At 30.6% G+C, this 15,112-nt stretch overlaps 1 protein-coding gene across 1 annotated transcript in view; it reads left to right on the forward strand.

Annotated features, from left to right (window-relative positions):
* Positions 1-15,112, forward strand: part of Trc (Serine/threonine-protein kinase tricornered) — a 130,961-nt gene that overhangs the window by 7,154 nt on the left and 108,695 nt on the right. The window lies entirely within an intron of this gene.

The following is a 15,112-nucleotide window of genomic DNA, read 5'->3' on the forward strand; positions in this document are numbered from 1 at the left end:
TTCGCTCATTAATCGCTTTAATCATCCCGTCGCGGAAGTTCGCAGCGCGACACGATAGAATCGTCATCCGCTTGTTCTCGACGGTGACCGTCGCGAAACGGTGCCTTATCCTTGCTTTTCGTTCCGTGATAGATTGCGATCGCGGAAGGGTAACGAGCTGGACAGACGCAAAGTGCCTTGCCATATTTTATTTTCTTTTTCTTCCGCGTACAAAAGCGCGTCCAAATTGTGTTTAGAATCATCGGGTTTGACTTCGCCTTGAAAGAAGCATAGTCGAAAAAGGAGTCGAAAGGTCAACCGGTCTCTACAATAGCGAGCTTTTTATCGTTTCTCATTGTACAGACCGGAAACATCCTTTCTTCACGTCAAATCGAATTTTTCGCAGTATAAAAGGATTAAGATATTTGCGTGAAAAAGCGCATTCAGAGAATTGAATTAAATTAAGATGTACCAAAAATAAAAATGAATTAATCTCTAATATCTTATTTTATCTATTTATCCTTTATTTTTTTATATGTGTAAAACTTTAATATGAGTACATTAATATAAGTAGTTGATTTAAAAACTAGTCTATACTGATTCAAGCTAGAATCAGACAGTATTTTATGTTAAGTATGACAGTATAGGTATAGATTTGTATTAATTTAACATGTTATTGTTATACGTGATGCGATGCTCTTCCATCAAAATTTCATAAAGGTTTTTTTTTTTACATTTAGCATTTTGAATATTTCAAATTTTTTTTGTCTTTATATAATTGATGCATATTTCGCGACTAAAAATAATTTATTACAAACAAGTTATAAAGGTGGATATGATGTATTACGTATTGTTTCCTCCCTTTTCCACAACAGTTTTTTTCACTCTCGTATTGCGTGTCATTGAAGTTTCGGTCTCGCGTAATCTTTTTTTTCCTCTTACGTTATGATGGCACGATATGTCATTGCCGTAATTAATTTGAATCTACTGCCGGCTGCTCGCGCGAAGTTATATACTGCGGTCGTATATAGTCGCGACGCGTTGCAATGTCCTGTCGTCCGGCCACGTCGGGTTTCAATATAGGGTTTATCTAACTACGATGTAACGTCACGCGTGCAATGCCACCGTGCTCGACCGTGCATGTCCACAGCACGTAGAAGCCTCAAGCTAATATCCTCCGTGAAAGATTTTTCCTACTGCGGACAAATATTTCGAGAGGATTCTGTGGTAAATTCACATCGCGTAAATGCGGAAGCTAAGAATAGAAGCAGCTTGTAACCATCTGATTAATAATGATAACGAAAGTGTTTTCTCCTATAATGCATTTATAAGATAGAAATTTATATACCAGTTTAATGTTAAGAAAGTATTCAAGTTTTCTTAATTCTATGGACGCAAAAATAATCTCAGTTGTGTATTAGTCATTAATTAAAAACGATTGGTGTAAGATATATTTTCATATATATATTTGTAGCATTTGGAAAATTTTTAACTCGTCAATTTTATATTGACTCTACAGAAAATTTTTATATGCATACAATCGGAGATTGTATAATAAAATTAAATGATAAACGCGCATCATGCGTATCGTATATATAGATACTAAAACTTAGGACATGAAATATGCGATTTCTATATTATATTATTTTTTTATTATATTTTCTCTTTCATCTTTTCTCTTTTTACTACTTTTTTTTTTAGATGTCGGACTATTCGCGTAGGGAAAGCCCGATTATATTAAGCACTTTTGCATCGCTGCTATAGATTCAAATCCGTCTTGTTAGCGCAGATAATCTGCGATGAAACACAGTATGAGCATGCGAGTAATCTCGATACGGTTATGAACAGCGAGCGACGAAAGGTAGTGCAGTGTACAGCGTAGGCGCGCCTTGCTTTCTCCAAACTGTCATAATTATTTAGCGAAGAAAATGGTTTCTCCTTTTTCCTCTGGGTCCCCTCGGCGCGGCTCTTAGCGGCGCTTGCTCTAAACGTTGCGTCGTGCCCTGCATTGCCGTGTTTTAAATGCGTCTTTATCGAGTCACGTTGTATACACGCACTACATTCTCAGAACGCATAATTTTTTCAAGCCGCGATTATGTAGCGCGGGTCCATTGAACCACACACGCGATGCGACGTGACATGACGCCGTTCTCGACTTTGCAAAGTGCAACGATGTCTCTGATGCATTCACGTTCGCGAGTCATAGGTGCTTCAATTTTAATAAAGCTGATGCTTTCGCTAAAATTAGCAAGTCACATTATACGTATTAATTGATATATATATATATATAATTTGTATAAAATAAAAATCGATATAATCGAGAAAAAAATGAGCTATGAAAATAAAGCATCATAACAATATGCTGACAAATATTATTATATTATTTTAACATTTTAACATTATATACAGTTACAGCTATTGCATGTATTGTAATAAGTCGAGATAATATAGCGATGATATCCAATCAGTTTATGTCAATAGGTATTTTACTCATTCGATATTTTTTTCGTTATCTTAGCATATGAATTTATGCCATATGGCGATGACATTTTACACTCTACAGATTGTAAACAAAGAATTGTTAGAATATACTGATATAATAAAAAAGGAGAACAGATAAACAGATTAATCTTATCACGGTTTATCCTTGAACATGACTTAGTCGAATTTGTTACTATTGAATTTCCTATCTCTTTATCACCATGAATATAAGTTTTTATATTCCATCGATATAAATTCATTGAAAGTTTTTTATTTATAGTCTTTTATTAAAGTAAATTATGATTTTTATAATAAAACTAAAATTTATCCATTGAATTTTATATACCTTTTAAGATATATAAAATATAATGGGCATATATATTTCTTTTCAAAAGTATTTCTAAAAAATCCATCTCTATCTCTCTTATTATTCCGCAGTGATTAATTTAAATATAATGCAAAAAATGTAAAATGATGATATTTTTTTGTGCGAACAGGGGAAATATTTTTATAATCTTTCATTTTAATTAAAATCAAGTTGTTTAAATCTCTAAAGAAAAATATGTTTTTTTATAATACTTTGAAAAAATATTTTAATCAAACATATTGACATAATTGTTAATAATGACTATTAATGTTATTAATATCATTTTGTATTTAGTTGTATTATAAAATTTATTGTAATTAGAAACACGTTTACTTTAATGGATTATATATCCAAGATGATCGATTTCACGTCTACTACAGTCGAAAATCTCGAAGGTTATTCGCAAGAGACAGTTTTTGCCGGGGAAACTCGTTACCAGGTCAAGTCGGAGGTTGACCATTGAACTTGCCCTGAAGAGATGGATGGTGACCGTGTTGCATCGGCCCGATTCTGGGTTGCGTCGCTTCGTTTTACCATTTACTTGCGTTATTCGTCCTTCATTTTCAAAACCGTTAGTTGAGGATATGCGTACACGATCCCGGTTTGCAGCGAATAAAACTTGTGATGGGGATTATCGAAATATATATTGCATTTCAAAACATTTACTGCTTCTTGGAGTCGCTTGTTTATAGCGATTAGTTTACGTATTAGTTGCTGTAAAAAATATATTTACGCATTAATATTAATTTATGCATTCTTAAAATATCTTTAATTTAAACTCTTAGTAATTTTAATCAATTTAGTACTCTCCCTCTCTCTTTTCATTGACATCAATTCCAATGCTTTATTATATTGGAATTTAAAAATTTTTTTAAATATCAAATTTTCTGCATGATTATACACATTAATCTTTTAAATAAATATAGTTTATTTTTTAATTTACAAAAGTCAGTTGTGAAAGATTTAATTTACTTTGCTAAAAATTTATTTTGAAATTTTTCGAGCATAAAAAACTGTAAATATTGTTTTTGTCAAACTTTTAATTTTGTAATTATCTGTAAATCTGAATACAACCATCTAGAATCGAAAAAAAAAGAACACATAATTAATATAAATTTGTATGTAATAAAATAAAAATTTGATTTTGTTCTCACAAATACATTTTACTTCGAAGTGAATATACGTTTATTCGGCGCGATATCAAAAAGGATGTTTCTGCAATTAACCACAGTCAATGTTCTGAAATCGAAGGCAATTGTACGGGGAGAAGTTCAAGAACTATATTTTCCTCCCTCGTCGCACGAAGCACGTGAGTTGCTACAGAGGATGGCAACATGTGCGCGGACTGTTATTTACTTAGCTCTGTTCCATGCACAACAATGCGTTCCCTTTGTTTCATGTTTGTCTCTCTCTCTCTCTCTCTCTCTCGGCTTCTCTCATTATAGTCAATAACTCCTTTCTGGGGCCGAGAGAATGAGGCGACGTATCTGACCTGGCACTATCATCAACGTGGCATCTCTCTCACTCAGAGCTATCGTAGAATACCGCGTGGAGGAGAAACAAAAGAACCAAGACTCTTCTCCCCAACTGTATCGGCAATTTACATAGTAACCGAGCCGAATCTGGGACGAAATATAGATCCGCAAGTATCGATATCTCGGCACGTATATATGTATGCACGCGAATATTCCGTGAATAGTGGTTGCTTTCTCCGAGTATCGAGGGAAGATGTGATCGAAGGATGAAACTGTGTCGCATCTCTCAGTTATATATAGCAGATTGTGATAGTAGATACGCGATCCTCTCCGGTTAAAAATTATACATTCGTTTTATATCATTCATGATGCTTTATAGCAACATAAAACGATGAAAGATATGAAGCAAGAAAATAATATTTTGTCCTCTTTATTATATGAAATTTGTTACTGTTGTGCAGACCTTATTATAATTGCTAATAAGAGGCATATAAATGCATACTATCTTATTTTGTTCTTTTCTCAATATACATATGCTTTATATAAAATATATGTCTATATATAAAAAAATCAGACGAAAAATTAATGATAAGGCATATTGTGTCTTTTTTCTCCGTCGTGCATCTTCTAGGAGGAAAAGGAAAAAAATATACGAACAGAGATAAAAGTATCGGCAATGTTATGCGAGACGGAATGTATTATATAAGGACCATTGTTCTCGCGACTTCCGCAGGAAGAACCGACAGGAGGATGCACTTGTATATTTCTCGGCGAATGTTTCTTTTCGCGGCTGCGGGGAAATCGTACGATACACGCGAACAAGGTAGACTTCATCCAAATTACATCACCGTACTTTGAGGTCCCGTCGCGAAAATCGATGTTCCGAAATATGCTCCCCAAGCATCCGAGTCTATTCGCGAGAACGAACTCTCGTTTCGGCACGACTCGTGTGCTCCCGAGTCGTTTCCGATGAAAATTGCATATCGCGTGTGCTCATCGCAGTGAAAACGTCGAGGCAAGTGGTCATAGTAATCTCATAGCAACGGTCGTCAACGACCGCATATCTCTATATGTGTGTGTGTGTGGAAGTTAATATTATATTTTTTTTATGATGATAAATGTTAAATTTCACAAGAGAGAGAAGAAGATTATTTATTAAGAAAGAAATCGTAAATTGGAGGAAAGGGAAAAGATACGACAGAGAAGATGTAACATTATTATTTAGAGAAGTGTTAATCCAACTGTGCAATGTTCTCGAAAGTAAGCTTTTCTCTATTCTGTTCTTGTGTCTGTTTATAATACAAGCTAATGTGAAATATTCTATATATTACAATCATCAAATATAAAATATTTATCATATTTCCACCAGATATGCTTTCAATAATAACACATTTAATTAAGTTTATAATAAATGGAATTATTTAATTTTACTTAAGTTTAATATTGACAAACATAAGGAACGTATTTTTAACAGATCAAATTATATTTAACAAATATTGTGATAAAGTTTCTCTCTCGTATCGACTTACGTATAAATCTAAATTTGCATTAGCCCGTTGCCACATACTATGCTGATATCGATAATGCAGGTATCTTGTATATAAAGCCCGAATCAGACGGTACATTGCAAACGCAAAGTAGAATTAGAGATTGCAAGATTAAAAATATTTTGCATATAATATGACTGTTTTACGTTCGTAGAATTATGTGGAATTTTTTAACTTTATAGTTTCGTAATATTTTGATTTTAAATTCCATCCCACATTTGCAATTTGTCTTATTTGGATTGAATTTCCAGAAATAATGATATTATATATGCATAATATTATATAATGTTATTTTAAGAAATATATATATGTATATTTTCTTCATCAAAAAATAATAGAACTTTTAGTATATTTGTGCGTGCATGTATGTACATCTTTATATAGGCATCTTTAAATTTACAATCATCATTTCAGATCTTTTTTGCTAAATTTATTTTAAAGTTTAATCAGGTAAAAGAAATATTTTGAACTTAAATTTTTACTTAGGATTTAAAAGAGAAATTATATGTAAGATTTTATTTGGGAAATTTTATTTAGAATTTAAAAGAGAAATTGTCGCTGAAGAGATTAACGAAGCGTAGCCACTTGACCCGCGCCATTTCCGGAAAATAGGCAAGACTTACATGCCACCTCGCTATTGTTATATTCGTCATTGTTGTCCGTCGCGATGCATCGTGTTCACGTTATCAGAGTGGAAATCCTGTCTTGGTACATATTTGCGTACAGATCGCTCCGCTAATTTTCGCTGGCTGCCCGAGGTGACGATAAAATGTCGCCGAAAATTACGCATTCGCGAGCTTCGCTTCCACTAATTCTTAATCTTCGGTCCGTTAATGCTTTCCCTCGTCACACAGGTGTACTAAATTTCTCGCGTTAACTGCTCGCGCTTATGTAACGAATCATTCCCGACAACGGTACTTAGCTTCTGCCGTTTATGCTCAAAAGATCATTCGTAAGATGAGAGACGTAAGACTTATTTCACATACACTTTGGTACACATTTATGTGTATGTGTGTATACGTTGACACATACATTATACGTTTTGAAACACGATAAAATTTCAAGAAAAATGTAAACTCAGATATGCCGTGAGATTAAATATCGTTCTTGAAGCTGGAATTTATCAGATGACTGATTAGAAATAGCCTCGACTTTTATAATTAAAATATGATACATATATTTTTTATTTTGTGTGTAATCAATATTTCCTTTTTATATAAATATTAAAAATTGTTTTCTGTTAATTAAATTAATATAATAATTTTATAAATTTTTATATTTTATATTTTTTATAATTTTATAAATTTTATTAAAATCTTTTTATCACATGTGTATTATTTTAATAATTTAATTTCAAAAATTTAATAAGCGCACGAGTTTAGTTTAATATTTAATTAATAAGATTTAGCAGTTTAAGGAAAAAACGGAATTATGTATCTTTTATATTTTTTATTATTTCACATTACTAATTAAAATTACAATGTGATTGTAAATGTTAATATGTGATTGCAAATATCATAATGTTTAATATTGTATAGTTTTGTAAATATTCATATTATAATATAATAATAAATCATAAAAAAAAATTGGATCCATTTTATATAAGTATTACGGAAAAGAAATTAGCATTTAGTAGTCATTATTAAGACAGAGCACGTTATTGTAATATTATAATAGAAATACACGGAATATAGAACAAGCGTAATTTACTGGAGGAAGAGTGTATAATTTATGCTGTTAAGGTTCGCTCACACAGACAGTTATATCTCGATACAATATCGTGATGTAACGGAATATAGTTTGAAAAAAATATGTATTATTTAACAAGAATCTGTAGTTAATAAAGAAACTAATAAAGTGAAAAAGGAAAAAATCCGATAAAGATCTCCATTATTTTTGCATGACTCCGGGTCGCGTTTTACCTCGCAACATGATTTATACGCGATAATAAGATTTATGATATCACGAGTAGCTAACGGCAAATCAGCGATTTTTCGTTAAGCGTTATTTTCACGATATTTTCACCTAGTATGCGATATGTAGAAGAGCACTGCAGTATTTTAGTTAGGTCACGTCCCCTTGAACCGATGCCAAATGTACCCCTCCCCCTTTTGTTCGCCAAGTTTTTCGCGCCGTAGAGAGCTTATGGAATACTGCCTGCGGACCTATCGTAGGTGTTCTGGGTCAAGTGTGCATTCTAATGATAGCCGGATGCTCGTGCAAAGTTCCTATAAATTTGCACTATGTTTGCACAGTAACGTAATGTAGTAGATGTATGCTTTTTTCCCGTTATTCGGTAATACCTCTTTCGTTCTTTCTCTTGTTCTCTCTTGTTTGATTTTCAGTATTTTTTATAATAGAAATTATGTTTTAATCGAAGATTTTTGCAATAAAAAGCTTTAATTCTTTCTTTTCAGAACTTGAAAAAATTAAATCTAAATTAATTGTTCCTTAGTTTTCTATTTTTATATTCCTTTATATAAACTATTTTAAATTTGTCTTTTATTCTTCATATGGAATTGACTTTTTACTACATACATATACGTATAAGCGAAGAGAAATTAATCAGCAGATTTTTAATATTATTAATCATGTATATATATATATATATATATATATATATATATATATATTCTGATCTATCATTAGAAACCTTATTTAATCCCGGAATCCCCCCTTCCTTTCACGATTTATTATGATGGCTCCGTCATCTCCGTCGTCATTATAATGTCAGACGTAGCTATAATTTGTTGGATAATCGTCGCTTATGTCATATGTATGCTCACCAATCGTCTGTCTTTCGCCTCCGTTGCTAATTTTCTGATATAACCATAAAATTGATGAATATGACGGTGAAAGCAGCATTTTTCATAATTTATTCTCTATTCCGTTAAAATGCAACACATACAAGTAATGAAAGCAATTGCTTATAGCATATATAATGTATAATAGGTATATTATATGTGCTAAAAGAGAAAAATATTTTGCTCCATGATTTAAACTTAAAAATTAGTGGAACTGCATAATTAAAAGAAAGAGAAAGTGATTCTTATTTAAGAAAAATATATAGATCTTCTCGATTTAATTATATTAAAAGCATTGTATCGTTAAGTCAAAGATAAAGCAGTAAAATATCGAACTTTATTCAACCTTGATTCAACTTTTTAATTTAGAAATTCTAGAAACAAAGATTATAGAAAAATATGTAAAATATTTATATATAAAAATATTTCTAAAACTACTTGAAATCTTCCGGATTAGCAGATTATTTAAACTGCATTTGGAGATTGCAAGATTTAAATGTATGTTTAATTTTTTTAATTATTAATATTTCAAATTAAATAATAAAATATTCAACAGAATTTAATTATGTGTTCGATCAATTAAACACATGTTTACTCATATGCAACGATTTTATATCGATAGGATATAAAGTAATATTTACATAATTTATATCAAAATTATTAATAGATAATATTTATAGATAACTATTATTTTTGTTTACGTATATGTTACATATTTAATATATATTTAATAGTATAATACATTTATATTACATGATGTGAATTTTTTAAAATATATTATATATACGTACATATACGATTAATATAGTATTAATTACATTTCTATTAGTGGATTATTTTTAATACACGAAATTATACATTCTGTAATTAGGTATACATGTTTTTGATTAATAATTTACCTACCGGTTTAGATAATCTACAGACCGAATATAGATATTGTGAACATGTGGATGCGAAGAGAAACTACTTCCGGATAATTATAGTAAATTGTCAGGTTTCAATCTTATCTCCTTGCAAATATTCGCACGTTACTTTCTTGCAACGTTAATTGTTTCTTGCTTATCTAACGGAATTAAAATCACTTTCTTGAAAAGATGCAAATTTCAAAATTTCTTTATACTTTATGAATACCAATAATAAATAATTTATGAATAACAATAATAACAAATAATAAATAAATGAAATTATAAATCGCTCTTCTTACGGCTGTTCTGCTGTCGCTCGATGCTTCTATCGGTCCATCTTGTTCTCTCTTGCTTCTTCATTGCACTTATGTACACTCAACGAGACATTTTGTGACACTCACTTTCAAAAATTTGATTATGGTCACGCGCGCGCTAATTATTAAAATACGCCCGACATTTTAATAATGCACATGACGCGCACTCTGTTTTAAATTGTGACGAGAGAATATAAAAATTATGGATTAATATTCATGAAAATGTGATTTTCTTCTCTATTAAAAAATTATGACCAAATTCGCATAATACTTATCTTTATTATTAATGTATATATATTCTTTATGACAATATTTTACCATCTCACATTATAATACAGAGAAGTGAATGGATATACAAACTGACATTAAAGATAAATATTCCCAAAATGCAATATTCAATAAGCTATCATTTAATCAGTCGGCGCAATTTGAATATGATTAAATCAAAAACATAAATTATATATTTCATTAAATCATCGATATAGAAATTGTGATACATATTAGTGCTGACTTTATGAGTATGTTTAATGAATTAACATAGAGACTCAATAATTGTACTTAATAATTAAAATCTTAATTTACACAATAACTCTTGAATTAATCTTGTGATAGTTTTTCAACGATTGAGAAATTCAAAAATAATATCGGTAACCTCGCACGATATTGCGTGAGACTACGTAAGTTAGTGATTAATTGTGACGCGCTAATCTAATAAGACGCGAAAATCGCACCCGAATTGATAATCACTAATCTAATAATTGTAGGGAATGATTTATTATCTTTACTTATTACAATTGTATAATACTTTGAGTGATAATACGACGATACACGTAGCGCGCGACAATAAGTCCTGGTCGTTCGGATCTCGCTACGCGAATGACATCAAGATCACCGCATATAAACAGCGCGTCTATATGTATCCCAAAAATTCAGCGGCGTATAATACACTGTTGTTTACATGCGGTGCTCTTGATGTCATTTGCGCGGCGACCCGAAACAGAAATCGTCGCGCATTCCATGTGTCGTCGTATTCTCTCTCGACCTATCATCGCGATAAGTACTAACAATAAGAGATACTATATGATTTTAATTTTGACGATTATCGTGTCTCAACTAACTATTAATTTGTGTAGCATCATAAAATATCAAAATAAAATTACTGATGTCATTTCGGAATTTCTCAATCAGTGGAAAATATCGCAAGCGTAAAATGGATTAACTCGAATATTATCGAATATTTAAATCTGTTTAATTAATAAGTATAATCATTGTTAAGCGGTTATAGATAAAACGTGTATTTTATGTAATTTATTGGATTGTAACTAATCAGCGAGACGGTAAAATAAACATATTGTTAGATTCTGTATTATATTATATTTTGGATTATATTCTGCAAATCTATATATGTATTTATATATATATTGTATATATATATATATATATATATATATATACACATACATATCTATCTTTACATCTATATATTCACTTGTGTTATAATAAAAGATAATTCTTATACGAATTTGATCACACGTTTCTAGTGCCAAGTAAATAACGTTGTGTAATCTTTGTATGATTTTTGCATTCTTTCGTCGTAATATAAAATAAAGTGCGTGTCGTGTGTATTAACGTTGTTTGGATGTTACGTAAAATGTCGAACAATTGTCATATTGGCACATAATTAGTATACCAGTGATCATAATGAATCATGAGCGAGTGTCATATGAGTGTCATAAAGGAGAAGCAAAGGACAAATAAAAGAGGGCGAGGAGACTTGGAGAGACATTGATTAGAATCATGAGTAATTTATAATTTTATATTTAATTTATTATTTGTTATTTATAAAAAGATTTATTTTCTGATGAAGATGAAAGCAATTAAGTTGAAAGTAAAACACATATTTTTTCAAATTTTTTTCATTGACGTCAGAATGACTTATAATGATTAGTTTATTATAAGTTTTTATTAAAAAAAATAAAAAAATAAAAAATTCCATAATGCTGTCAAATTAAAATAAATTGCGTTAGTTTGCTAATGATGTTGAATTTAACAAGAAAATTAAAAAAGGCGTGTATATTAAAGTTCGTGCCGTGTTGATGTCGGTTTTATATATCGATTTTTTCGCTCCTCGAGGTCGGTTTCGCGACTAGAACTTTAATGGCGTCGGCGTGTTCGTATAAAAAGAAAAAAAGGAGATGAGGCGAGACACGTGTGGCACGAAAGCTCCCCTCACGCTTCGAAACACGTCGCAGGGGGCAAAACGTGCGCGCGGCTCAGTCGTTTAATAATATATTCAAGACGTCCCGTCACATATATGCGACGCGATGGCGATCATTAACGTGTTTAACACGCGTATATTACATGCACGCACGCACGCAGCCATGAAGTGCGTGCTCGTGCTCGTGCTCGTGCTCGTGCTCGAGAGATTCATTCGCACACGGCGGCCACTGTCTTTTAATGAATTGCATAACTTGTGAAATTATCACGGAATCATTGCTTGGCGCCGTCTTTACGCGAAGCGACTTTTGCCGCGTGTACTGGCGTCTAGTTCATTTTATCGTTAATTACTTGACATCGTTATGCCGATCGTAGACGATCGTGTTGTATGATCGGCATGTTATTAAATAATACAGAGAGTAGATATTCTATAAAAATTAGGGCTGATGAATTAGTCAATATATTAGAAAAGTTAGTCAATATATTTGAAAATTTGGCTAAATAGAATTAATTATTTCTCTTTGACATCATGTTTAAAAAATCAATGACACACAATGACGTTTTATAGACTCGATAACTTCGATTTTTGCCACTTTTTTCTGAAAGGTTTTTTCTTGTTTTATTTGACATTTGTTTGAAACGAAAGGAGAGAAGGAATTTAAAAATATATTTTTTTTAATAATTAATTCTTAAAAATGCATATGGATAACATAACACACAAATATTATTATTTTATCAGTATTATTTTTCTCGTTATCTCATTTCTTTTGTTTGTTATTAATGTTTTAATTTTTTTTTCTAAATTTTAATGAAAGATATTTTTTCTTTATTCCTTTATTTAAAGAGTTATAGGTAACTCATGGGTTCAATAATTCAAATTTAAATTCTTCGCCAAATTTATATTTAATACGTTTTGATTCGAGAATGATGTGTATCTTTTAATGCGAATAAATTAAAAATAATCAATTACAAGATTTCTTCAAGCGTTTATCCTTATAATATTATCAATATATATATATATATACTCAATTCGTTGAATTATTTGATGTTGATTGTTTCTTTTAAGCGAATTTATTTATATTAAATTTATTAAGTTTTAAATTTTTTTTCAAAAATTTATATAAATCATCCGATGAAAAAGCGCTTTGTTCTGCATATTTGACTTATTTTTCCATCCAGAATTATCTGTTCCTGGAACATTCTCGTAGACTTAACTAATACCCGCAGATCGACATCTCGTATAACGAAGTTCTAGTCTTGGAGACAGTAATTGCGTGGAGAGTTCAGCTGGGTGCCTTATTAAATGAAATCATTAATTAGCCGTACGGATTGTTAACCTACTTCTCCATACTTGCTACTTTGAGATGGCTGCTTCTCAGTAGGTTATTCCTAATCTTTATCTCAATCCTTATAATCTCTTAGCGCGTATCCGATTCCATTATTATTCCTCACTGTTTATCGATTAATTTTCAAAATTACTGTTCAAGCTCTACTTTTTTGAGATGATTAAAAAAATGAATTTTGGAGTTACTATAATTATTCCTATTTAATTTTTATTATTAGATTCAATCTTTTATTTTTGAAAATTTATTGATTTATTGATGTAAATGTTGACTTTTTAAAATTAAAAATATGTTTTTATATAGTAAAAATCGTACTTTATTTAAAAGTCATATTTGAATTATTTTATAAACGTGAAAATATAAAAAATATAAAAATATAATTATAAAATATAAAATATAATTATAAAATATAATTATAAAATATAAAATATAATTATAAAATATAATTTTAAAAAATATAATATAATAAAATCTCAAGATATATAATTACATTTTGCTACATGTTACTACAAATTAATGCTTATTATTTTATATGAGCTCTGTTTTTGCTTGTCATTTTTGTACATATTAAAACAAAAATTTTGCAGTATTAAAGTTACATTTATTGAACAATAGAAATCAAATAATTTAATGCTTGTTTAAAAGAAACCTTGAATTTTATCTCGAAATAATCTCAAAAGAATTTGTAATAATAATATATCCGTTAATTAAACGCAATGACATATTTAACCGAAGTGTTTTATTACACTAAATATGATACGTTGATTGGGTAATCGATACGTTGGCTAGCCATATGATAAGTGTCGGAGACATGTTTTTTATGAACCATCAATATGATGAGTTGTGCTCTCTCTTGCTCTCGCATTACTCGCTCGCTCTCGGCATATAAATGATGATGCCATTCACCTCCGTATAGCTCAACTCGTCGCATAAACTGCATTCGATAACCGTAACCGTAAATATTTGTGTTACGTCTTTGGCAGAGATGTGTCGCGCCTATACAGACGAAACACAGCGGATACATTGAATTCTCTTGAAATACATGATTCGTTGTCGTAATAGATATATTACAATATTATCATTCGTTCTTGGAAATCAGCGACTTATTTAATTAGCCGGAAGACTTTATCGACATCACAAAGTGTCGATGGAATCAGAGCACCAATTAGCAGGTTTCAGTCACTCAATCGTCAATAGATAATCGCTCGCTAAATGTGCGTAGACTATTAACTCGGTGCAAAAGACATTTTGCTCTGGGCAATTACGTCCTTACTTTGTTTGCTCAAATAAGACGCATTTTCCGATTCTTACTAAACTGAAATATACCTATACTCATAATTTAATGTCATCATTATTCCAACTAGTCGCCCACTAACTTTTTTTATTTGATCAAAAGTTAGACTTCAGAAATGAATTCACCAAAGTTTCCGTGGAAAAACTTTCAGATTCTTTCCACACTTTAAAATTTCTGTGCTGTCGCCATTTCTAATAGTTGCCAAACTTATTTCACTTACTTGAATTATAACGGAAAGTACACATACAAATTGTAAATTGTTTGTTTTTTCTTCTTACTTTTTATACAAAAAAAAATTAATGACCTTTTTTTAGTATGATAAAGCGTTTTAGTATAGTATAATTATTTCAGTTATTGATGTTTGCTTCATTACGAATATACTAATG

Source organism: Anoplolepis gracilipes, chromosome 4 (assembly GCF_047496725.1).
Source record: "Anoplolepis gracilipes chromosome 4, ASM4749672v1, whole genome shotgun sequence".
In the NCBI taxonomy this organism is placed as follows: Eukaryota; Metazoa; Arthropoda; class Insecta; order Hymenoptera; family Formicidae; genus Anoplolepis; species Anoplolepis gracilipes.